Source organism: Salmo salar, chromosome 17, assembly GCF_965601325.2.
Source record: "Salmo salar chromosome 17, fSalSal1, whole genome shotgun sequence".
Taxonomy (NCBI): domain Eukaryota; kingdom Metazoa; phylum Chordata; class Actinopteri; order Salmoniformes; family Salmonidae; genus Salmo; species Salmo salar.
Genome location: NC_138307.1, coordinates 33030433 through 33057155, shown reverse-complemented (window position 1 = coordinate 33057155; position 26723 = coordinate 33030433).

The following is a 26723-nucleotide window of genomic DNA, read 5'->3' as shown; positions in this document are numbered from 1 at the left end:
AATTTTAGCAACCAGGAAATGGCGGAGTGATTTCTGTATATTGTGCATTTAAGTTAAGGGTTCAGGTTCTGGATAGAGTTAAAATGAAAACAACTCCATGGTTAAGTCCAGGCATTAATTACAAATGGTTAAGTTAAGGGTTAAGCATAGATGTCATAGGCGTCGTAAGGATTGGACCAAGGCGCAGCGGGTAAAGTGCTCATCTTCTTAATTTATTTAAAGAAAACACTTTTAAACAAAATAAACAAATGACGAAAACAGTTCCATAAGGCTCCAAGGCTATACAGAAAATAACCACCCACAAAACACAAGTGAAAACAAACCCAACTAAATATGGCCTCCAATTAGAGACAACGACAACCAGCTGCCTCTATTTGGAGGTCGTTGCCAAAAACCAAACATAGAAATAGAAAACTAGATATAAACATAGAAATAGAAAACATAGAACCTAAACCAAAAACACCGAAACACACAAAACAAACTACAATGACAAATAACCCCTTTTACTGGTCAGGACGTAACAATAGACTTAAAATGAAAACAACTCCATGGTTAAGTCCAGGCATTAATTCCAAATGGTTAAGTTAAGGGTTAAGGTTCTGGATAGTGTTAAAATCCTCTAATAAAAAACGAGTGCCTAACACCGAGATTGTGAGGTTTTCTCCCGAAGTCCTGCTTACCTGGACGGACGTCACATTTCCCAGTGGATCTCGAGCAACCTGGCTGGTGTGTGTGTGATGTATCAGTCCTGATCCTATACCAGCTGGAGCGGGACATCGGTGTCAGAACCAAAACATCTCTGCTTAGCCACACTACACACACACACACACACACACACACACACACACACACACACACACACACACACACACACACACACACACACACACACACACACACACACACACACACTACACACAAACACACACACACAAAACCCCATAACAGTGTGAACGTGATATTACGTTTTTAGAGATGTTTACAAATGAATTCAAAATGAAAAGCTGAAATGCCTTGAGCCAATAGGTATTCAACCCCTTCGCTATGGCAAGCCTAAATAAGAACACAATTGCTTTAACATGTCACATAATAAGCTGCATGGTTTTTTAAACATGGTTCTTGAATGACTGCCTCATCTCTGTACGCCACACACATCTGGAAGGTCCCTCAGTCGAGCAATGAATTTAAAATACACATTCAACCACAAACACCGGGGAGGTTTTCCAATGATTCACAAAGATGGGTAAAAAAAAAAAAAGCAGACATTGAATATTCCGTTGAGTATGGTAAGGTTATTAATTACACTTTGGATGTTGTATCAATACACCCAGTCACTGCAAAGATACAGGCGCCCTTCCTAACTCAGCTGCCAGAGAGGAAGGAAACCACTCAGGGATTTCACCATAAGGCATAGTGACTTTAAAATAGTTAGAGTGTTGAATGGCTGTGATGGGAGAAAACTGAGGATGGATCAACAACATTGTAGTTACTCCACAATACTAACCTAAATAACAAAGTGAAAAGAAGGAAGACTGTGCAGAATCAAACATATTCCAAAACATGTCACTAAAGTAAAACTGCAAAAAATGTGGTAAAGAAATTAACTTTATGTCTTGAAAACAAAGCGTTATGTTTGGGGAAAATCCAACACGACAGATCACCGAGTACCACTCTTCATATTTTCAAGCGGTGGCAGTATCATGTTATGGGTATGCTTGTCATCGGCAAGGACTCGTTTTTTAGGATAAAAAGAAGCAGAATAGATCTAAGCACAGGCTAAATCCTGGAGGAAAACCTGCTTCAGTCAGCTTTCCAATCAAATCATATCAAATCACATTTTATTTGTCACATGCGCCGAATACAACAGGTGTAGCACCTTACCGTGAAATGCTTACTTACAAGCCCTTAACCAACAATGCAGTTCAAGAAACAGATTTACGAAAATGTTTATTAACTAAACTAAAGTAAAACATTTTATAAAAGTAACACAATAAAATAACAATAACAAGGCTATATACAGGGGGTACCGGTACCGAGTCAATGACACCACCTAGTATATAGGTCCTGGATGGCAGGAAGCTTGGCCCCAGTGATGAACTGGGCCGTACGCACTACCCTCTCTAGCGCCTTACGGTCGGATGCTGAGCAGTTACCATACCAGGCGGTGATGCAACCGGTCAGGATGCTCTCGATGGTGCAGCTGTAGAACCTTTTGAGGATCTGGGGACCCATGCCAAATCTTTTCAGTATCCTGAGGGGGAAAAGGTGTTGTCGTGCCCTCTTCACGATTGTCTCGGTGTGTTTGGACAGACACTGGGAGAAAAATTCACCTTTCAGCAGGAGAATAACCTAAAACACAAGGCCAAATATACACTGGAGTTGCTTACCAAGACAACATTGAATGTTCCTGAGTCACTTAATTACAGCTTTAAATCAGCTTTAAAATCTATGGCAAGACTTGAAAATGGCTGTCTAGCCATGATCTGGACAACTGGACAGAGCCAACTTGACAGCCAACTTGACCCTTTTTAAAGCATATTGTGAAATATTGTACAGTCAAGGTCAGCAAAGCTCTTAGAGACTTACCCAGAAAGACTCACAGCTATAATCAGTGCCAAATGTGATTCTAGCATGTTTTACTTATGTAATGAAGATAAAAATATATATATTTATATATATATATATATATTTATATTTATTTTTTTTACAAATGTTAGAATTTGTCTTCTACTTTGTGGAGTATTTTGTGTAGATCGTTGACAAAAAATGACAATTAAATATATTTGAATCCCACCTTGTAACACAACAAAATGTGGAAAAAGTCAAGGGGTGTGAAATCTTTCTGAAGGCACTGTATTACTACCTACCTACCTACCTACCTACCTACCTACCTACCTACCTACCTACCTACCCTACCTGCGTGCCCGCCTACCCACCCACCTACCTACCTACCTACCTACCTACCGCCAGCCTGCATACCTCTCTTCTGTTATTCTACGTGTTTTCTCCCCATGCCTCCCCCTCTCCCCCTCTCTCCTGCCTCCCCCTCTCTCCTGCCTCCCCCTCTCCCCCTCTCTCCTGCCTCCCCCTCTCCTCTGCCTCCCCCTCTCCCCCTCTCTCCTTTCTACCCCTCTCTCCTGCCTCCCCCTCTTCCCCTCTCCCCTTCTCTCCTGTCTCCCCCTGTCATCTGCCTCCCCATCTCCCCCTCTCCCCTGCCTCCCCCTATCCCCCTCTCCCCCTCTCTCCTGTCTCCCTCTCTCCCCTGCTTCCCCCATCCCCCTCTCCCCTTCTTCCCCCTATCCCCTTCTCTCCTGCCTCCCCCTCCCTCCTGCCTCCCCTTCTCCCCTCTCCCCTGCCTCCCCCTATCCCCTCTCCCCTTTAACTATTAACAGTGTATATGTTAACAGCCTGACAGACAGACGTCTCAGTACCATCTCTCTCTGACTGAAATAGACACCAGCCTGACAGACAGACGTCTCAGTACCATCTCTCTCTGACTGAAATAGACACCAGCCTGACAGTCAGACGTCTCAGTACCATCTCTCTCTGACTGAAATAGACACCAGCCTGACAGTCAGACGTCTCAGTACCATCTCTCTCTGACTGAAATAGACACCAGCCTGACAGTCAGACGTCTCAGTACCATCTCTCTCTGACTGAAATAGACACCAGCCTGACAGTCAGACGTCTCAGTACCATCTCTCTCTGACTGAAATAGACACCAGCCTGACAGTCAGACGTCTCAGTACCATCTCTCTCTGACTGAAATAGACACCAGCCTGACAGACAGACGTCTCAGTACCATCTCTCTCTGACTGAAATAGACACCAGCCTGACAGACAGACGTCTCAGTACCATCTCTCTGTGACTGAAATAGACACCAGCCTGACAGACAGACGTCTCAGTACCATCTCTCTCTGACTGAAATAGACACCAGCCTGACAGTCAGACGTCTCAGTACCATCTCTCTCTGACTGAAATAGACACCAGCCGACAGACAGACGTCTCAGTACCATCTCTCTCTGACTGAAATAGACACCAGCCTGACAGACAGACGTCTCAGTACCATCTCTCTGACTGAAATAGACACTAGCCTGACAGTCAGACGTCTCAGTACCATCTCTCTCTGACTGAAATAGACACCAGCCTGACAGACAGACGTCTCAGTACCATCTCTCTCTGACTGAAATAGACACCAGCCTGACAGTCAGACGTCTCAGTACCATCTCTCTCTGACTGAAATAGACACCAGCCTGACAGACAGACATCTCAGTACCATCTCTCTCTGACTGAAATAGCTCTCTCTACTCTCCTCTTAGTTATCACGAGCACGTCTCAACCCCACTGTGCAGAGTCACGGTGGGGGCACGGCCCAGAGTGCCGTTGGGCTCTCCAGCGCAGCTCACCCTCCTCATTACAGCTCAGCCGCAGAGAGAGAGGGTCAGGACATACACACACACAGGCAAACGCACACACACACACACACACACACACACACACACACACACACACACACACATACACACAGTCAGACAGCGAGAAAGAGAGGGTCAGGACAGTCAGCCCATCTCTCATCTCCTTCTTCCACCGACCCTCCTAATGCCGGTGGTGGCGAGGTGTCCAGGTTAGGGGGTCATCATGGAGATCTCTCTCCCTCAGCCAAACAGAGCGCTGTACCACAATCCTCTCTGTTGTTGGGAGGGGAAGTAGCAACACACATCCCTGCTGAAAAAACAGCAGAAACCAGCATACATTTCATGTTGGTCTATGCTGGTCAAGCTGGTCTAGTTATGCTGGCAGACCAGCCTTCGTTTTGTTTTCGCTGGTGACCAGCCTTCGTTGTGTTTTTGCTGGTGACCTGCCTTCATTTGTTTTCGCTGGTGACCAGCCTTCGTCGTGTTTTCGCTGGTGACGAGCCTTCACTGCATTTTGTTTTCCCGAGCGAGAAAGAGAGCCAGAGGCTGAGAAAGAGAGATAATGAAGGCTGAGTGACTAGAGAGAGACGTAATGAAGGCTGAGTGACCAGAGAGAGAGATAATGAGAGAGCTGAGTCAGCGAGAGAGAGACAGAGATGAGAGAGCTGAGTCGCGAAGGGATGCCGGTCTATGATGTTTTTTTTTCTAATGCGATGGGCAAGTCTCTCACTGATACTGTGCTGAAAATAATCTCACCACCACCATCCATTCAGCCTAATGATTATATACAACATCATCACGTTATGTTATCCTAACAGCTAGCATCACGGTGTGTTAGTCTAACAGCTAGCATCATGGTGTGTTAGTATAACAGCTAGCATCACGTTATGTTAGGTTAACAGCTAGCATCACGTTATGTTAGCTTAACAGCTAGCATCATGGTGTGTTAGTCTAACAGCTAGCATCATGGTGTGTTAGTATAACAGCTAGCATCACGTTATGTTAGCTTAACAGCTAGCATCATGGTATGTTAGTCTAACAGCTAGCATCATGGTGGGTTAGTCTAACAGCTAGCATCATGGTGTGTTAGTCTAACAGCTAGCATCATGGTGTGTTAGTCTAACAGCTAGCATCACATTATGTTAGCCTAACAGCTAGCATCATGGTGTGTTAGTCTAACAGCTAGCATCATGGTGTGTTAGTCTAACAGCTAGTATCATGGTGTGTTAGTCTAACAGCTGTGGCTCAGTTGGTAGAGCATGGTGTTTGCAACGCCAGGGTTGTGGGTTCGATTCCCACGGGGGACCAGTACGGAAAAAAAAAATGTATGAAATGTATGCATTCACTACTGTAAGTCGCTCTGGATAAGAGCGTCTGCTAAATGACTCAAATGTAAAATGTGTGTTAGTCTAACAGCTAGCATCATGGTGTGTTAGTATAACAGCTAGCATCATGGTGTGTTACTATAACAGCTAGCATCATGGCGTTCCAAAAAAGTCTAACAGCTAGCATCATGGTGTGTTAGTATAACAGCTAGCGTCATGGTGTGTTAGTCTAACAGCTAGCATCATGGTGTGTTAGCCTAACAGCTAGCATCATGGTGTGTTAGTATAACAGCTAGCCTCTTCAGCGTCTCATCCCGTCAGCGGGATCAAAATCCAGCGAAAAATCATATCGCCATTAGCATAACAAAATTTAATAATTTGAAAATAATTTTTCGTTTTATAGATACACCTCTCCTGAATCGACCCACGTCGTCCGATTTCAAAAAGGCTTAACAGGAAAAGCAAATCATTAGATTATGTTAGAGGAGTCCATCGTAAAAAGCAGCAACATAGCCATTTTCCGACCAACCACATGCATCACAAATAACCAAAAAACAGCTAAATGCAGCACTAACCTTTTACAAACTTCATCAGATGACACACCTAGGACATCATGTTACACAATGCATGCATTCTTTTGTTCAATAAAGTTCATATTTATATATGAAAACAGCATTTTACATCGGCGTCTGACGTTGACTAACTATTTTCCCGTCAAAAGCATCCGATGAAACAGTGCTACAATTTACTAAATTACTATTCGAAAACATGTTTAAAATGTAATATTGTCATTCTAAGATTTATAGATGAATATCTCTTGAAAGCACCTGTCATACCAGATTTAAAAATAACTTTACTGGGTAATCACACTTAGCGATAAAAGGGGATGCGATACTCAGAAAATTAGCTAGTAAATACAGCTCGGCGCCATCTTGGAACAATCGCATATCACATCTAATGTTGTATAATATTGTCAATAATCCCTTACCTTTAGTTGTCTTCATCAGAAAGCACTTCCAGGAATCCCAGGTCCACAACAGATGTATTTTCGGTCGAAAAAGTCCATCCTTTATGTTCCATTAGCTTGCTGTTGTTAGTGCGTCCGAAGGGCGTATCCAACTAATCTGCCTTGCGCGCCACAGTGGTTTCGAAATAATACTTTTTTTTCACATTTAGGTTCGTTCAAACATGTCAAACGTTGTATAACATAAATCTTCAGGGCCTGTTTCAACAAGAGAGCCAATAAGATTCGAGGGGGACGATTTCAATGTGTTTCAAAACGTTTCCAAAGGTGGGGGTAGACAGGGCCGTCATAATGGTGATGGCCCTCCCGCTGTGACCAATTTCCAACGCGTCTCATTCACTGAGTTTCGACAGTAGAAGGCTCAAAACACTTTGTAAAGACTGGCGACATCTTGTGGAAGCAATAGGAAGTGCTCAATAAACGATATCTCACGGTGTGATTATAGGCGACGACGTGAAGTTGAGTCCACAATTCAGAATTCCACTTCCTGGTTCAATCGGTCTCGGGGTTTTGACTGCCATATGAGTTCTGTTATACACACAGACACCATTCAAACAGTTTTAGAAACTTTAGGGTGTTTTCTATCCACAGGTATTAATTATATGCATATCCTAGCTTCTGAGTATGATTAGTAGGGCGTTGAAAATGGGCACGAATTTTTTCCAAAATGCGCTGTGGCGCCCCCTATCCTAGGGTAACGTCAAGAGGCTAGCATCATGGTGTGTTAGTATAACAGCTAGCATCATGGTGTTCCAAAAAAGTCTAACAGCTAGCATCATGGTGTGTTAGTATAACAGCTAGCGTCATGGTGTGTTAGTCTAACAGCTAGCATCATGGTGTGTTAGCCTAACAGCTAGCATCATGGTGTGTTAGTATAACAGCTAGCATCATGGTATGTTAGCCTAACAGCTAGATGTGTGGAGGGACCTCCTGCCAGGCAAGGATCTGTGCTTTATTTCCCGTTTATTGGTTGGTTAGTTGAAAAGGGGAAGAAAAGCTTACACTGAGCTGTTTGGCATTCCTCAGTGGTTGCCAGTTAAACCGATCGCTCTGTAGTGTTAATAGCATAAACTAATACCATTCACATCAATTATTAACTTCCCTGCAGACCACTAACATAGCCAAAGTGGATTTACAATGCTTCTCAATCCCCCTGGCGGGCGGCTTCCCTTCCACTCTGCTCTCTCTCTCTCTCTCTCTCTCGCTCTCTCTCTCTCTTTCTCTCTCTCTTTCACTCCCTCTTTCTCTCTCTCTTTCACTCCCTCTATCTCTCTTTCTCTCTCTCTCTCTTTCTCTCTCACGCTCTCTCTCAGACAGACAGACAGACAGACAGACAGACAGACAGCAGACAGACCGTAGCCTGTACATCAGTAGTCATCTCCTCTAAAGGTGTCAGTATGCTGCAGTTCGGCTGGCTCCTAGCCAGGAAGTTAGAGGTAGTTTTGCGAGTCAATGCTAACTAGTGCTAGCTCAGTCATTGGAAGTCTATGGGTATCTGCTACCATTCTACCTATAACTTTTTTCATACTGTCTAACAGTCTCAATTTGGTGATTTCTTGGTTGGTGAGCGGTATGTTACATTTTATGTTCCTTTTGATGGAACCTTTCTTGCCTTGTCTCTTAGCTTGTTCACAAGCTTTGTGGAAGTTACCTGTGGCGCTGATGTTTAGGCCGAGGTGTGTATCGTTTTTTGTGTGCTCTAGGGCGATGGTGTCTAGATGGAATTTATATTTGTGGTCCTGGAGACTGGACCTTTTTTGGAACACCATCTCGCTCTCTCTTCTCTATTCCCCTCTCTCTCTCTCTCCCCATCTCTCTCTCTCTCTCTCTCTCTCTCTCTCTCTTTCTCTCTCTCTCAAATCAAATCAAAATCAAATCAAATGTATTTATATAGCCCTTCGTACATCAGCTGATATCTCAAAGTGCTGTACAGAAACCCAGCCTAAAACCCCAAACAGCAAGCAATGCATGTGAAAGAAGCACGGTGGCTAGGAAAAACTCCCTAGGAAAAACTCCCTAGAAAGGCCAAAAACCTAGGAAGAAACCTAGAGAGGAACCAGGCTATGAGGGGTGGCCAGTCCTCTTCTGGCTGTGCAGGGTGGATATTATAACAGAACATGGTCAAGATGTTAAAATGTTCATAATTGACCAGCATGGTCAAATAATAATAATCATAGTAGTTGTCGAGGGTGCAACAAGCACGTCCGGTGAACAGGTCAGGGTTCCATAGCCGCAGGCAGAACAGTTGAAACTGGAGCAGCAGCACGGCCAGGTGGACTGGGGACAGCAAGGAGTCATCATGCCAGGTAGTCCTGAGGCATGGTCCTAGGGCTCAGGTCCTCCGAGAGAAAGACAGAAAGAGAGAAAGAGAGAATTAGAGAGAGCATATTTAAATTCACACAGGACACCGGATAAGACAAGATAAATACTCCAGATGTAAGAGACTGACCCTAGCCCCCCGACACATAAACTACTGCAGCATAAATACTGGAGGCTGAGACAGGAGGGATCAGAAGACGCTGTGGCCCCATCCGATGATACCCCCGGACAGGGCCAAACAGGCAGGATATAACCCCACCCACTTTGCCAAAGCACAGCCCCCACACCACTAGAGGGATGTATCCAACCACCAACTTACCGTCCTAAGACAAGGCCGAGTATAGCCCACAACGATCTCCCCCATGGCACAACCCAAGGGGGGGGCGTCAACCCAGACAGGAAGACCACATCAGTGACTCAACCCACTCAAGTGACGCACCCCTCCCATGGACGGCATGGAAGAACACCAGTAAGCCAGTGACTCAGCCCCTGTAATAGGGTTAGAGGCAGAGAATCCCAGTGGAAAGAGGGGAACCGGCAAGGCAGAGACAGCAAGGGCGGTTCGTTGCTCCAGCCTTTCCGTTCACCTTCACACTCCTGGGCCAGACTATACTTAATCATAGGACCTACTGAAGAGATAAGTCTTCAGTAGAGACTTAAAGGTTGAGACTGAGTCTGCGTCTCTCACATTGGTAGGCAGACCATTCCATAAAAATGGAGCTCTATAGGAGAAAGCCCTACCTCCAGCCATTTGCTTAGAAATTCTAGGGACAATTAGGAGGCCTGCGTCTTGTGACCGTAGCGTACGTGTAGGTATGTACGGCAGGACCAAATCGGAAAGATAGGTAGGAGCAAGCCCATGTAATGCTTTGTAGGTTAGCAGTAAAACCTTGAAATCAGCCCTTGCCTTAACAGGAAGCCAGTGTAGGGAGGCTAGCACTGGAGTAATATGATAACATTTTTTGGTTCTAGTCAGGATTCTAGCAGCCGTATTTAGCACTAACTGAAGTTTGTTTAGTGCTTTATCCGGGTAGCCGGAAAGTAGAGCATTGCAGTAGTCCAGCCTAGAAGTAACAAAGGCATGGATTAATTTTTCTGCGTCATTTTTGGACAGAAAGTTTCTGATTTTTGCAATGTTTTTGCAATGTCTCCCCATCTCTCTCTATCTCTCTCTCTCCATCTCTCTCTCTCCGCCCTATCTCTTTTCTCTATTAATCTCTCTCTCTCTCCATATATCTCTCTCTAAGAAGGGGTAACGGGAGAGATTTTTAAAACTTCTGGAGTAAACGTCTCCACTACACAGAGAGATTCTACATATAGATTGTTTTGCCTGTGAGATGATGATAGGTATACCCAGAAACCCTTTGACTCTAGCGGGCTGCTACAGTGGAATGCTGCGTTTCCATTCACACCCTCTCTCCATTCAATCCCTGTTGATTGAAAGTCAGGAAAGCTTCAGAAAGATGTGGCGAATACTTATAAGTCCTGTTACTGCTTTCACGTAGGATTTACGGTATTTTGTCTGTAAAAAAATAAAATAATTGGGAATTGTTTATATGAGCCCCTTGCAAACGTCCTAGTTTTACCACATTCTTGCTTGCGTACACGTTTTATACCTGTGGCGTGCCAGGGATGCGTGGTGGTGTGCAGATGTGGATGGGCGTCTAGTTGAATAAATCCATTGAAAACATACACAATGGAAAAGACACCCATTATTAATTTGTTTAGGCAGGTCCCAAGGAACATCATAAGACTAATAAAAATGTATTTTCAAAAGAACAGAATAGCATATTTATAGTTTATTTACGCCTACACTACTGTTCAAAAGTTTGGAGTCACTTAGAAATGTCCTTGTTTTTAAAAGAAAAAGCATTTTTTTTGGTCTGTTAAAATAACATCAAATTGATCAGAAATACAGTGTAGACATTGTTAATGTTGCAAATGACTATTGTAGCTGGAAACGGCAGATTTTTTATGGATCATCTACATAGGTGTACAGATAATGTTTTTTTATTTAACCTTCATTTAACTAGGCAAGTCAGTTAAGAATGGTTAACTGCCTTGTTCAGAACAACATTTTTACCTTGTCAGCTCGGGGATTTGATCCACCAACCTTTCGGTTACTGGCCTAACGCTCTAGCCACTAGGCTACCTGTAGCTGCCGCCATCAATAGTGAAGAGGCGACTCAGGGATGCTGGCCTTCTAGGCAGAGTTGCAGAGAAAAAGCCATATCTCAAACGTGCCAATAAAAAGAAAAGATTAAGATTGGCAAAAGAACACAGACACTGGATAGAGGAACTCTGCCTAGAAGGCCAGCATCCCGGAGTCGCCTCTTCACTGTTGACGTTGAGACTAGTGTTTTGCGGGTACTATTTAATGAAGCTGCCAGTTGAGGACTTGTGAGGCGTCTGTTTCTCAAACTAGACACTAATGTACTTGTCTGTGTTAGTACTTGTACTTGTCCTTGCTCAGTTGTGTACCGGGGCCTCCCACTCCTCTTTCTATTCTGGTTTGAGCCAATTTGCGCTGTTCTGTGAAGGGAGTAGTACACAGCGTTGTACCAAATCTTTAGTTTCTTGGCAATGTCTCGCAAGGAATTGCCTTCATTTCTCAGAACAAGAATAGACTGACGAATTTCAGAAGAAAGTGCTTTGTTTCTGGGCAGTTTGAGCCAGTAATCGAACCCACAAATGCTGATGCTCCAGATACTCAACTAGTCTAAAGAAGGCTAGTTTCATTGCTTCTTTAATCAGCACGACAGTTTTCAGCTGTGCTAACATAATTGCGAAAGGGTTTTCTAATGATTTAATTAGCCTTTTAAAATGATAATCTTGGATTAGCTAACACAACGTGCCACTGGAACACAGGAGTGATGGTTGCTGATAATGGGCCTCTGTACTCCTGTATAGATATTCCATAAAAAATCTGCTGTTTCCAGGCACAACAGTCATTTACAACATTAACTTCTATGGGCTATTCAAATACCTCAAAAATGCAAAAACTTCAATTTTTCAAACATATGACTATTTTACACCATTTTAAAGACAAGACTCTCGTTAATCTAACCACACTGTCCGATTTCAAAAAGGCTTTACAACGAAAGCAAAACATTAGATTATGTCAGCAGAGTACCCAGCCAGAAATAATCAGACACCCATTTTTCAAACTAGCATATAATGTCACATAAACCCAAACCACAGCTAAATGCAGCACTAACCTTTCATGATCTTCATCAAATGACAACCCTAGGACATTATGTTATACAATACATGCATGTTTTGTTCAATCAAGTTCATATTTATATCAAAAACCAACTTTTTACATTAGCATGTGACTAGCATGTGACTAGCATTCCCACCGAACACTGCCGGTGAATTTACTAAATTACTCACGATAAACATTCACAAAAATCATAACAATTATTTTAAGAATTATAGATACAGAACTCCTCTATGCACTCGATATGTCCGATTTTAAAATAGCTTTTCGGTGAAAGCACATTTTGCAATATTCTCAGTAGATAGCCCGGCATCACAGGGCTAGCTATTTAGACACCCAGCAAGTTTAGCACTCACCAAAGTCAGATTTACTATAAGAAAAATGTTATTACCTTTGCTGTTCTTCGTCAGAATGCACTCCCAGGACTTCTACTTCAATAACAAATGTTGGTTTGGTCCCAAATAATCCATTGTTATATCCAAATTGCGGCGTTTTGTTCGTGCGTTCAAGACACTATCCGAAAGGGTAAAGAAGGGTGACGAGCATGGCGCATTTCGTGACAAAAAATTTCAAAATATTCCATTACCATACTTCGAAGCATGTCAACCGCTGTTTAAAATCAATTTTTATGCCATTTTTCTCGTAAAAAAGCGATAATATTCCGACCGGGAAAGCCTGTATACATACAAAGCGAGAGAAAATAAATATATCTCGTGCCCTCGTGCACGAGCGTGAGTCTCAGAGTACTCTGACCAGCCACTATCCAAACGCGATAATGTGTTACAGCCAGAGGCTGCCTCGATATCATTCAGCTTTTTCCCGGGTTCTGAGAGCCTATGGGAGCCGTAGGAAGTGTCACGTTACGGCAAAGATCCTCAGTCTTCAATAAAAAGAGCCAAGATGAACAACAACTTGTCAGAGAGGGCGCCTCCTGTTTGGAATCTTCTCAGGTTTTTGCCTGCCATATGAGTTCTGTTATACTCACAGACACCATTCAAACAGTTTTAGAAACTTTAGGGTGTTTTCTATCCAAAGCCAATAATTATATGCATATTCTAGTTACTGGGCAGGAGTAGTAACCAGATTAAATCGGGTATGTTTTTTATCCGGCCGTGTCAATACTGCCCACTAGCCCTAACAGGTTAACAATGTTCTACATAGTATTTCTGATCAATTTGATGTTATTTTAAAGGCCTTTTTTTTCTCTTTCAAAAACAAGGACATTTCTAAGTGACCCCAAACTGTTGAACGGTAGTGTATGTTTCGAGTCTGTGCAGCCATGTCTGCGCTATCCAAATTAAATCAATAGTTTGTTAATTAAACAGATAAAACACACCTGTCCGGTCACAGTCAACACACATTTATTTATCATAAGAAGAATATGTAACGATCGTCTGACAGAGGGGACCAAGATGCAGCGTGGTAAGTGCTCATATTAACTTTAATGAATCACTTTAAATAACACAAGAAAACGAAAGCCAACAGTTCTGCCAGGTGAACACACAAGACAGAAAACAACTACCCACAAAAACCCAAAGGAAAACAGGCTGCCTAAGTATGGCTCCCAATCAGCGACAACGATGTACAGCTGTCCCTGATTGAGAGCCATACCAGGCCAAAACAAAGAAATACAAAAACATAGAAAAAAGGACATAGAATGCCCACCCTAGTCACACCCTGGCCTAACCAAAATAGAGAATAAAACCCTCTCTATGGCCAGGGCGTGACAGAATAATGGAATATAACTGAATAAAATACAAATAATATTTTTCCCACACAACTTGTGTCACAGGAACGTGTCATAAAAAAAACGGTTACATTTTGAAACAGAGACCATATTTCTTTCTTTTTATCCACGTTTTAATATCTTTCCTACACTCACTCCACTTTGTTAGGGAGCAGACGTAGGCTGTTATCTTCATCATGATACACATAAAAAATAATAGTCATCCTCTTTTCCAAAGTCTTGTGTTCATATTTCACAACCTCCGTGTGTGAGGACCGACGCCGGAGAAGAGGAGCAGATTACAGGGAGTAGAACATTTAATATGGAACAGACATCAAACAAGACAGCGACAGCATCAGAACCGCAAAGACAAACGAACATCAATCCTGAAGCAGGGGAACAGAGCTTGGGAACAGACAGATATAGGGGAGGTAATGACACAGGTAATGCTGGGGGAGACTGGCGCCTTCGAGCGCCAGGGTGGGGGAGCGGGAGCAGGCATGACACTGGGGGCTTTTGGAGTTGCTTATCGGTGATTAAGGCAAACAATAGGTCTACACTTGATTTTAGACTACATTACTACATTACTGAATGTTTCTGAATAGAGATAGAGGAACACTTGATTTAGACTACATTACTGAATGTTTCTGATCAGAGTTAGACGAACACTTGATTTAGACTACATTACTACATTACCGAATGTTTCTGATTAGATGAGCTACACAGCCTCCACTTATTTGCCCAACCAGAAACCAATTAACCAAATAGCCTACAGACAGACAGAGATTCAGTGAAAGAAAAATCACATTGATTGATTATCAGACAAGTCAGTGAAGTCACAGGCTGTTGGTCAGGGAGGAGGCCTAGGCTAACTAAACGACTGCGAGAGAAGATGAAAAATAATCCCCTTGTTTAGTAAAGTACATAACATGATGTGAAAAGGTTAGATGATCAGGAGCAGCACTCAGACCAACTTAGCGAACATTTCCCCAGCCTGACTGTGGCCGAACCAATGGGACCAACTTAGCGAACATTTCCCCAGCCTGACTGTGGCCTAACCAAGGGGACCAACTTAGCGAACATTTCCCCAGCCTGACTGTGGCCTAACCAAGGGGACCAACTTAGCGAACATTTCCCCAGCCTGACTGTGGCCTAACCAAGGGGACCAACTTAGCGAACATTTCCCCAGCCTGAATGTGGCCTAACCAAGGGGACCAACTTAGTGAACATTTCCCCGGCCTGACTGTGGCCTAACCAAGGGGACCAACTTAGCGAACATTTCCCCAGCCTGACTGTGGCCTAACCAAGGGGACCAACTTAGCGAACATTTCCCCAGCCTGACTGTGGCCTAACCAAGGGGACCAACTTAGTGAACATTTCCCCAGCCTGACAGTGGCCTAACCAAGGCGACCAACTTAGCGAACATTTCCCCAGCCTGACTGTGGCCTAACCAAGGGGACCAACTTAGCGAACATTTCCCCAGCCTGACTGTGGCCTAACCAAGGGGACCAACTTAGTGAACATTTCCCCAGCCTGACAGTGGCCTAACCAAGGGGACCAACTTAGCGAACATTTCCCCAGCCTGACTGTGGCCTAACCAAGGGGACCAACTTAGCAAACATTTCCCCAGCCTTACTGTGGCCTAACCAAGGGGACCAACTTAGCGAACATTTCCCCAGCCTGACTGTGGCCTAACCAAGGGGACCAACTTAGCGAACATTTCCCCAGCCTGACTGTGGCCTAACCAAAGGGACCAACTTAGCGAACATTTCCCCAGCCTGACTGTGGCCTAACCAAGGGGACCAACTTAGCGAACATTTCCCCAGCCTGACTGTGGCCTAACCAAGGGGACCAACTTAGTGAACATTTCCCCGGCCTGACTGTGGCCTAACCAAGGGGACCAACTTAGCGAACATTTCCCCAGCCTGACTGTGGCCTAACCAAGGGGACCAACTTAGCGAACATTTCCCCAGCCTGACTGTGGCCTAACCAAGGGGACCAACTTAGTGAACATTTCCCCAGCCTGACTGTGGCCTAACCAAGGGGACCAACTTAGCGAACATTTCCCCAGCCTGACTGTGGCCTAACCAAGGGGACTCACTGGGTTGCACGTGGGGTTTGGCCTCTTTCCAGTTTGGACATCTAGACACACCTGTAGAGTCGCCTGGTTGGCTGGCTGTAGACAGGAGATGGGGGAGGAGGGGTAGAAGGGGTTGGAAGGTGAGGGAGGGGTGAAGTGGGTAATTCCATCTTCTCCCATGATGCCCTGCACCAGTCTAGTCTGTTGCTATGGGGACTTTATCGTCCAGAGTTTAGAATCCGTTAACTAAGGGACACCCCCCCACCCCTTTCAGAGCGGATTAACTTGTTTTTGTTTGTTTTTCCAATGAATATCTGCTGGCCAGCATTAACGTAGTTCACCACTAATCCCAGACTACTGAGGGATGGAGGGAGGGATAGAGGGAGGGATAGAGGGATAGAGGGAGGGATGGAGGGAGAGAGGGAGGGAGGGATAGAGGGAGGGAGAGAGGGATAGAGGGAGGGATGGAGGGAGAGAGGGAGGGAGGGATAGAGGGAGAGGGAGGGATAGAGGGAGGGAGAGAGGGATAGAGGGAGGGATGGAGGGAGAGAGGGAGGGAGGGATAGAGGGAGGGAGGGATAGAGGGAGAGAGGGATGGTGGGATAGAGGGAGGGAGGGAGGGAGGGACAGAGGAGTGGTTGTGAATGTTAATGACCAGACACTTTTAAAGGCTAAATACCATCAGTCTGTCAGGATGGGAGGCCAGCTGTTCAGCACCATGGCTCTGGTTTATTTAAAACTTCATTAGAAATGCAGAATTACACAGGTAAACTGATGTGAACATTTACCTAAATATACAGACATCATCCTAGAATATGCCTGATTACTGGTATAGGCTCCCCATCAGTCCACCATAGGGAAGGCTCCCCATCAGAACACCATAGGGAAGGCTCCCCATCAGTCCACCATAGGGAAGGCTCCCCATCAGAACACCATAGGGAAGGCTCCCCATCAGAACACCATAGGGAAGGCCCCCCATCAGAACACCATAGGGAAGGCCCCCCATCAGAACACCATAGGGAAGGCTCCCCATCAGAACACCATAGGGAAGGCCCCCCATCAGAACACCATAGGGAAGGACCCCCATCAGAACAGCATAGGGAAGGCTCCCCATCAGTACACCATAGGGAAGGCTCCCCATCAGAACACCATAGGGAAGGCCCCCCATCAGAACACCAAAGGGAAGGCTCCCCATCAGTCCACCATAGGGAAGGCTCCCCATCAGAACACCATAGGGAAGGCTCCCCATCAGTCCACCATAGGGAAGGCTCCCCATCAGTCCACCATAGGGAAGGCTCCCCATCAGTCCACCATAGGGAAGGCTCCCCATCAGTCCACCATAGGGAAGGCCCCCCATCAGAACACCATAGGGAAGGCTCCCCATCAGAACACCATAGGGAAGGCTCCCCATCAGAACACCAAAGGGAAGGCTCCCCATCAGTCCACCATAGGGAAGGCTCCCCATCAGTCCACCATAGGGAAGGCTCCCCATCAGTCCACCATAGGGAAGGCTCCCCATCAGTCCACCATAAGGAAGGCTCCCGATCAGTCCACCATAGGGAAGGCTCCCCATCAGTCCACCATAGGGAAGGACCCCCATCAGAACACCATAGGGAAGGCTCCCCATCAGAACACCATAGGGAAGGCCCCCCATCAGAACACCAAAGGGAAGGCTCCCCATCAGTCCACCATAGGGAAGGCTCCCCATCAGTCCACCATAGGGAAGGCTCCCCATCAGAACACCATAGGGAAGGCTCCCCATCAGAACACCATAGGGAAGGCTCCCCATCAGAACACCATAGGGAAGGACCCCCATCAGAACACCATAGGGAAGGCTCCCCATCAGTCCACCATAGGGAAGGCTCCCCATCAGAACACCATAGGGAAGGCTCCCCATCAGAACACCATAGGGAAGGACCCCCATCAGAACACCATAGGGAAGGCTCCCCATCAGAACACCATAGGGAAGGACCCCCGTCAGAACACCAAAGGGAAGGCTCCCCATCAGTCCACCATAGGGAAGGCTCCCCATCAGTCCACCATAGGGAAGGCTCCCCATCAGAACACCATAGGAAGGCTCCCCATCAGTCCACCATAGCCGCTGTTCTCACGGTGATAGACCCCCTGACGACTCTTCATTAGATAACGAGTCCCATGTCAAATTAATGTTTGACCATGTATTCTGTTCTGATGTTCTGGTGTTCTGATGTTCCGTGTTCTGATGTTCCGTGTTCTGATGTTCCGTGTTCTGATGTTCCGCGTTCTAATGTTCTGATGTTCCGCGTTCCGCCTCGGCTTTGTCGCTGCACTTATCAGGGGATGTGTGTTTCAGCTGTGTGTGCGTGTGTGCGTGTGCGCGAGTGTGTGTGTGAAAGTGTGTGTGTGTGTGCGAGTGCGTGTGAGAGTCTGCGCATGTGCTAGTGTGTGCGGGCGTGTTTGAGTGAGTGAGTGAGTGTGTGTGTGTGTGTGTGTGTGTGTGGGCATGTGTGAGTGAGTGTGTGTGTGTGTGTGTGTGTGTGCGTGTGAGTGCGTGCGTGTGAGTGTGAGTGTGTGTGTGTGGGCATGTGTGAGTGAGTGTGTGTGTGGTGTGTGTGTGTGTGTGTGGGCTTATGTGAGTGTGAGTGAGTGTGAGTGTGCATGAGTGTGAGTGTGTGTGTGAGTGAGTGTGCGTGAGTGTGTGTGTGAGTGAGTGTGTGTGAGTGAGTGAGTGTGTCTGAGTGTGTGTGAGTGAGTGTGAGTGTGTGTGTGGGCTTGTGTGAGGGTGAGTGAGTGTGAGTGTGAGTGTTGGTGTGTGTGAGTCTGAGTGTGTGTGTGAGTGTGACGTGTGTGAGTGAGTGTGTGAGTGTGCGTGTGTGTGAGTGTGAGTGTGAGTTCGAGTGTGTGAGTGTGAGTTTGAGTGTGAGTGAGTGTGTGTGTGGGCGTGTGTGAGTGTGAGTGAGTATGAGTGTGAGTGTGAGTGTGTGTGTGGGCGTGTGTGAGTGAGTGTAAGAGTGTGAGTGAGTGTGAATGTGCGTGTGCGAGTGTGAGTGTGTGTGTGAGTGAGGGTGAGTGTGTGTGAGTGTGTGTGAGTGTGAGTGAATGTGTGTGAGAGTGTGAGTGTGGGGCGTGTGTGAGTGTGCATGTGTGAGTGTGTGTGTGTGAGTGTGAGTATGTGTGTGAGTGTGTGTGTGAGTGTGAGTGAGTGTGTGTGAGTGTGGGCATGTGTGTGTGTGAGTGTGAGTGAGAGTGTGAGTGTGTGTGTGTGAGTTTGAGTGAGTGTGTGTGAGGGTGTGTGTGAGTGTGTGTAGTGTGAGTGTGAGTGAGTGTGTGTGAGTGAGTGTGTGTGAGTGTTTGTTAGTGTGCGTGTGTGAGTGTGTGTGTGAGCGTGTGTGTGAGTGTGAGTGTGTGTGTGAGTGTGAGTGTTTGTGTGCGAGTGTGTGAGTGTGAGTTTGTGTGTGAGTGTGAGTGTGTGTGAGTGAGTGTGTGAGTGAGTGTGTGTGTGTGTGAGGGTGTGTGTGAGTGTGAGTGAGTGTGTGCGAGTGTGTGAGTGTGCAAGTGTGAGTGTGAGTTTGTGTGTGAGTGTGTGTGAGTGAGTGTGTGAGTGAGTGTGTGTGAGGGTGTGTGTGAGTGTGAGTGAGTGTGTGTGAGTGTCAGTTTGAGTGTGAGTGTTAGTGTGTGTGAGTGTGTGTGTGGTGGTGTGAGTGTGAGTGTGAGTGTGTACCTATCAGGCGACAGACGGGTATCAGGATGTGACACAGATTCCTTTAGTCCATCTTTAATATTCAAACATTCAAAGAGGAGAGAATGATGAGTGGTGTCCTGTTAGACTGTAGAACACGCTGTCTCTCTGTCTCCTACTGTGATGTCCTGCTAGACTGTAGAACACGCTGTCTCTCTGTCTCCCCTGTTAGACTGTAGAACACGCTGTCTCTCTGTCTCCCCTGTTAGACTGTAGAACACGCTGTCTCTCTGTCTCCCCTGTTAGACTGTAGAACACGCTGTCTCTCTGTCTCCTACTGTGGTCCCCTGTTAGACTGTAGAACACGCTGTCTCTCTGTCTCCTACTGTGGTCCCCTGTTAGACTGTAGAACACGCTGTCTCTCTGTCTCCTACTGTGATGTCCTGTTAGACTGTAGAACACGCTGTCTCTCTGTCTCCCCTGTTAGACTGTAGAACACGCTGTCTCTCTGTCTCCCCTGTTAGACTGTGGAACACGCTGTCTCTCTGTCTCCCCTGTTAGACTGTAGAACACGCTGTCTCTCTGTCTCCCCTGTTAGACTGTAGAACACGCTGTCTCTCTGTCTCCCCTGTTAGACTGTAGAACACGCTGTCTCTCTGTCTGCTACTGTGGTCCCCTGTTAGACTGTGGAACACGCTGTCTCTCTGTCTCCTACTGTGATGTCCTGTTAGACTGTAGAACACGCTGTCTCTCTGTCTCCCCTGTTAGACTGTAGAACACGCTGTCTCTCTGTCTCCCCTGTTAGACTGTAGAACACGCTGTCTCTCTGTCTCCCCTGTTAGACTGTAGAACACGCTGTCTCTCTGTCTCCTACTGTGATGTCCTGTTAGACTGTAGAACACGCTGTCTCTCTGTCTCTTACTGTGATGTCCTGTTAGACTGTAGAACACGCTGTCTCTCTGTCTCCTACTGTGATGTCGTGTTAGACTGTGGAACACGCTGTCTCTCTGTCTCCCCTGTTAGACTGTGGAACACGCTGTCTCTCTGTCTCCCCTGTTAGACTGTAGAACACGCTGTCTCTCTGTCTCCTACTGTGAAGTCCTGTTAGACTGTAGAACACGCTGTCTCTGTCTCCTACTGTGATGCCCTGTTAGACTGTAGAACACGCTGTCTCTCTGTCTCCCCTGTTAGACTGTAGAACACGCTGTCTCTCTGTCTCCCCTGTTAGACTGTAGAACACGCTGTCTCTCTGTCTGCTACTGTGATGTCCTGTTAGACTGTAGAACACGCTGTCTCTCTGTCTCCCCTGTTAGACTGTAGAACACGCTGTCTCTCTGTCTCCCCTGTTAGACTGTAGAACACGCTGTCTCTCTGTCTCCTACTGTGATGTCCTGTTAGACTGTGGAACACGCTGTCTCTCTGTCTCCTACTGTGATGTCCTGTTAGACTGTGGAACACGCTGTCTCTCTGTCTCCCCTGTTAGACTGTGGAACACGCTGTCTCTCTGTCTCCCCTGTTAGACTGTAGAACACGCTGTCTCTCTGTCTCCCCTGTTAGACTGTGGAACACGCTGTCTCTCTGTCTCCCCTGTTAGACTGTGGAACACGCTGTCTCTCTGTCTCCCCTGTTAGACTGTAGAACACGCTGTCTCTCTGTCTGCTACTGTGGTCCCCTGTTAGACTGTGGAACACGCTGTTCCTCTGTCTCCTACTGTGATGTCCTGTTAGACTGTGGAACACGCTGTCTCTCTGTCTCCCCTGTTAGACTGTGGAACACGCTGTCTCTCTGTCTCCTACTGTGATGTCCTGTTAGACTGTGGAACACGCTGTCTCTCTGTCTCCCCTGTTAGACTGTAGAACACGCTGTCTCTCTGTCTCCCCTGTTAGACTGTAGAACACGCTGTCTCTCTGTCTCCCCTGTATGACTGTAGAACACGCTGTCTCTCTGTCTCCTACTGTGATGTCCTGTTAGACTGTAGAACACGCTGTCTCTCTGTCTCCTACTGTGGTCCCCTGTTAGACTGTAGAACACGCTGTCTCTCTGCCTCCTACTGTGGTCCCCTGTTAGACTGTAGAACACGCTGTCTCTCTGTCTCCTACTGTGATGTCCTGTTAGACTGTAGAACACGCTGTCTCTCTGTCTCCCCTGTTAGACTGTAGAACACGCTGTCTCTCTGTCTCCCCTGTTAGACTGTGGAACACGCTGTCTCTCTGTCTCCCCTGTTAGACTGTAGAACACGCTGTCTCTCTGTCTCCCCTGTTAGACTGTAGAACACGCTGTGTCTCTGTCTCCCCTGTTAGACTGTAGAACACGCTGTCTCTCTGTCTCCTACTGTGATGTCCTGTTAGACTGTAGAACACGCTGTCTCTCTGTCTCTTACTGTGATGTCCTGTTAGACTGTAGAACACGCTGTCTCTCTGTCTCCTACTGTGATGTCGTGTTAGACTGTGGAACACGCTGTCTCTCTGTCTCCCCTGTTAGACTGTGGAACACGCTGTCTCTCTGTCTCCCCTGTTAGACTGTAGAACACGCTGTCTCTCTGTCTCCTACTGTGAAGTCCTGTTAGACTGTAGAACACGCTGTCTCTGTCTCCTACTGTGATGCCCTGTTAGACTGTAGAACACGCTGTCTCTCTGTCTCCCCTGTTAGACTGTAGAACACGCTGTCTCTCTGTCTCCCCTGTTAGACTGTAGAACACGCTGTCTCTCTGTCTGCTACTGTGATGTCCTGTTAGACTGTAGAACACGCTGTCTCTCTGTCTCCCCTGTTAGACTGTAGAACACGCTGTCTCTCTGTCTCCCCTGTTAGACTGTAGAACACGCTGTCTCTCTGTCTCCTACTGTGATGTCCTGTTAGACTGTGGAACACGCTGTCTCTCTGTCTCCCCTGTTAGACTGTGGAACACGCTGTCTCTCTGTCTCCCCTGTTAGACTGTAGAACACGCTGTCTCTCTGTCTCCCCTGTTAGACTGTGGAACACGCTGTCTCTCTGTCTCCCCTGTTAGACTGTGGAACACGCTGTCTCTCTGTCTCCCCTGTTAGACTGTAGAACACGCTGTCTCTCTGTCTCCTACTGTGATGTCCTGTTAGACTGTGGAACACGCTGTCTCTCTGTCTCCCCTGTTAGACTGTAGAACACGCTGTCTCTCTGTCTCCCCTGTTAGACTGTGGAACACGCTGTCTCTCTGTCTCCCCTGTTAGACTGTAGAACACGCTGTCTCTCTGTCTCCCCTGTTAGACTGTAGAACACGCTGTCTCTCTGTCTCCTACTGTGATGTCCTGTTAGACTGTAGAACACGCTGTCTCTCTGTCTCCCCTGTTAGACTGTAGAACACGCTGTCTCTCTGACTCCTACTGTGATGTCCTGTTAGACTGTGGAACACGCTGTCTCTCTGTCTCCTACTGTGATGTCCTGTTAGACTGTGGAACACGCTGTCTCTCTGTCTCCCCTGTTAGACTGTAGAACACGGTGTCTCTCTGTCTCCCCTGTTAGACTGTGGTTGGTGCTGATAGTTTACACAAACACTGGTTCCAATGAAGTGCACTACTTTGGACCAGGCCTTACAGAACCTTAGTCAAAAGTAGTGCACTGTATAGGGATTAGGGAGCCATTTTGGACTGAAACCCAGACTGTCATATAGACCATCGGGGGTTTGTACACAAACACAGATACATGATATGTCCCCAATGGTACCCTATTCCCTATATAGTGCACTACCCAATGGGCCCTGGTCAAAAGTAGTGCACTACATAAGGATTAGGGAGGCATTTGGAATGCAAACACACTACATGGCTTACAGACCTGCGGGTCAATTACTCCTATGGAAAGGCATCTGTAATTCAGTAGGCAGCATTTCACACAAATTCAGGCAGCTCCATGTCACTGATTATCACAGCGTCTCTTGGTAAGGTCAACTACAGTGTTTGTCAGAGTGGGGAATGTGGTGTGAATAAATAACATATTATATAGGCTGTATTCCAAATGCCACACTGTTCCCTTTTTACCATAGGGAATAGGATACCATTTGGGTCGCAGGCAATGGAGCTATATACAGTTTATGAATGGAAAGGGTTGATTTAATTCATAGATATCTATATTTATGGGAAGGAAGGACTTAACTGTCTGTAGTATTAATGTATAATATATACATGTCTTAGTACAGTAGTATGTAGTAATAATGTATAATATATAAATATCTTAGTACAGTAGCCTGTAGTATTAATGTATAATATATAAATGTCTTAGTACAGTAGTTATCTGTCTGTAGTATTAATGTATAATATATAAATGTCTTAGTACAGTAGCCTGTAGTATTAATGTATAATATATAAATATCTTAGTACAGTAGCCTGTAGTATTAATGTATAATATATAAATGTCTTAGTACAGTAGTTATCTGTCTGTAGTATTAATGTATAATATATAAATGTCTTAGTACAGTAGCCTGTAGTATTAATGTATAATATATAAATATCTTAGTACAGTAGTCTGTAGTATTAATGTATAATATATACATGTCTTAATTCAGTAGTCTGTAGTATTAACGTATAATATATAAATATCTTAGTACAGTAGCTATCTGCCTGTAGTATTAATGTATAATATATAAATGTCTTAGTACAGTAGCCTGTAGTATTAATGTATAATATATAAATGTCTTAGTACAGTAGTATGTGGTAATAATGTATAATATATAAATGTCTTAGTACAGTAGTCTGTAGTATTAATGTATAATATATAAATGTCTTAGTACAGTAGTCTGTAGTATTAATGTATAATATATACATGTCTTAGTACAGTAGTCTGTAGTATTAATGTTTAATATACAAATGTCTTAGTACAGTTGCCTGTAGTATTAATGTATAATATATACATGTCTTAGTACAGTTGCCTGTAGTATTAATGTATAATATATACATGTCTTAGTACAGTAGTCTGTAGTATTAATGTATAATATATAAATGTCTTAGTACAGTAGTCTGTAGTATTAATGTATAATATATACATGTCTTAGTACAGTAGTCTGTAGTATTAATGTTTAATATACAAATGTCTTAATTCAGTAGCCTGTAGTATTAATGTATAATATATACATGTCTTAGCACTGTAGCCTAAAGTCATAATAACATTTATATCCGTAACTAAGTTCTATGGTTTAATCTTCAGTCAGTAGGTTTCCTCTAAAACATTACAGTCTAATATGAGATACGGTAAGTGAGATTTACTGTATTTGAAATGGATAGCTTTTAGAACGTTGAAAGAGGGCAATCATATAATACGGTATGTTACTGAATTTTCTCCAGCTTCTCCTTCTATTCTTCGGAACGAGGTATGAAGGGGTTCTCTGGATAACAGAAAATAACCTGCTGGCTGGACCCATCTCCAGTAGACAATATGCTGGCTCCACCTCCAGTAGACAATATGCTGGCTCCATCTCCAGGAGACAATATGCTGGCTCCATCTCCAGTAGACAATATGCTGGCTCCATCTCCAGTAGACAATATGCTGGCTCCATCTCCAGTAGACAATATGCTGGCTCCATCTCCAGTAGACAATATGCTGGCTCCATCTCCAGTAGACAATATGCTGGCTCCATCTCCAGGAGACAATATGCTGGCTCCATCTCCAGTAGACAATATGCTGGCTCCATCTCCAGTAGACAATATGCTGGCTCCATCTCCAGTAGACAATATGCTGGCTCCATCTCCAGTAGACAATATGCTGGCTCCATCTCCAGTAGACAATATGCTGGCTCCATCTCCAGTAGACAATATGCTGGCTCCATCTCCAGTAGACAATATGCTGGCTGGCTCCATCTCCAGTAGACAATATGCTGGCTCCATCTCCAGTAGACAATATGCTGGCTCCATCTCCAGTAGACAATATGCTGGCTGGCTCCATCTCCAGTAGACAATATGCTGGCTCCATCTCCAGGAGACAATATGCTGGCTCCATCTCCAGTAGACAATATGCTGGCTCCATCTCCAGTAGACAATATGCTGGCTCCATCTCCAGTAGACAATATGCTGGCTCCATCTCCAGGAGACAATATGCTGGCTCCATCTCCAGTAGACAATATGCTGGCTCCATCTCCAGGAGACAATATGCTGGCTCCATCTCCAGTAGACAATATGCTGGCTCCATCTCCAGTAGACAATATGCTGGCTCCATCTCCAGTAGACAATATGCTGGCTCCATCTCCAGTAGACAATATGCTGGCTCCATCTCCAGTAGACAATATGCTGGCTCCATCTCCAGTAGACAATATGCTGGCTGGCTCCATCTCCAGTAGACAATATGCTGGCTCCATCTCCAGTAGACAATATGCTGGCTCCATCTCCAGTAGACAATATGCTGGCTCCATCTCCAGGAGACAATATGCTGGCTGGCTCCATCTCCAGTAGACAATATGCTGGCTCCATCTCCAGTAGACAATATGCTGGCTCCATCTCCAGTAGACAATATGCTGGCTTCATCTCCAGTAGACATTATGCTTGAACACTTAACCAATCAGTTGTCATACAGGGAATTTGGAACACCAAAGGACATTGGAATGTGATGAATTTTACCGGTAGGCAACACCTGTTTCTCTTGAAAAGTAAAAAAACGAACAATATTAACTGTTGATCAAGTATCAGAGCCTTTGACAAGCCTTTGTAAAGCAGTTAAAGTACCCTCTCTAGGAGAAGGGAAACGCTTTTGAATTGAATGGAAAAACTATATAAACATTGGATATGTATCTTTTAGGATTCATCTTTGGTGCCTTTGAGCTCTCTGTCTCTCTCTCTCTCTCTCTGTCTGTCTCTCTCTCTCTGTCTTTCTGTCTCTCTCTCTGTCTCTCTCTCTGTCTCTCTGTCTCTCTCTCTGTCTTTCTGTCTCTCTCTGTCTCTCTCTCTGTCTTTCTGTCTCTCTCTCTGTCTTTGTCTCTCTCTCTGTCTTTCTGTCTCTCTCTCTCT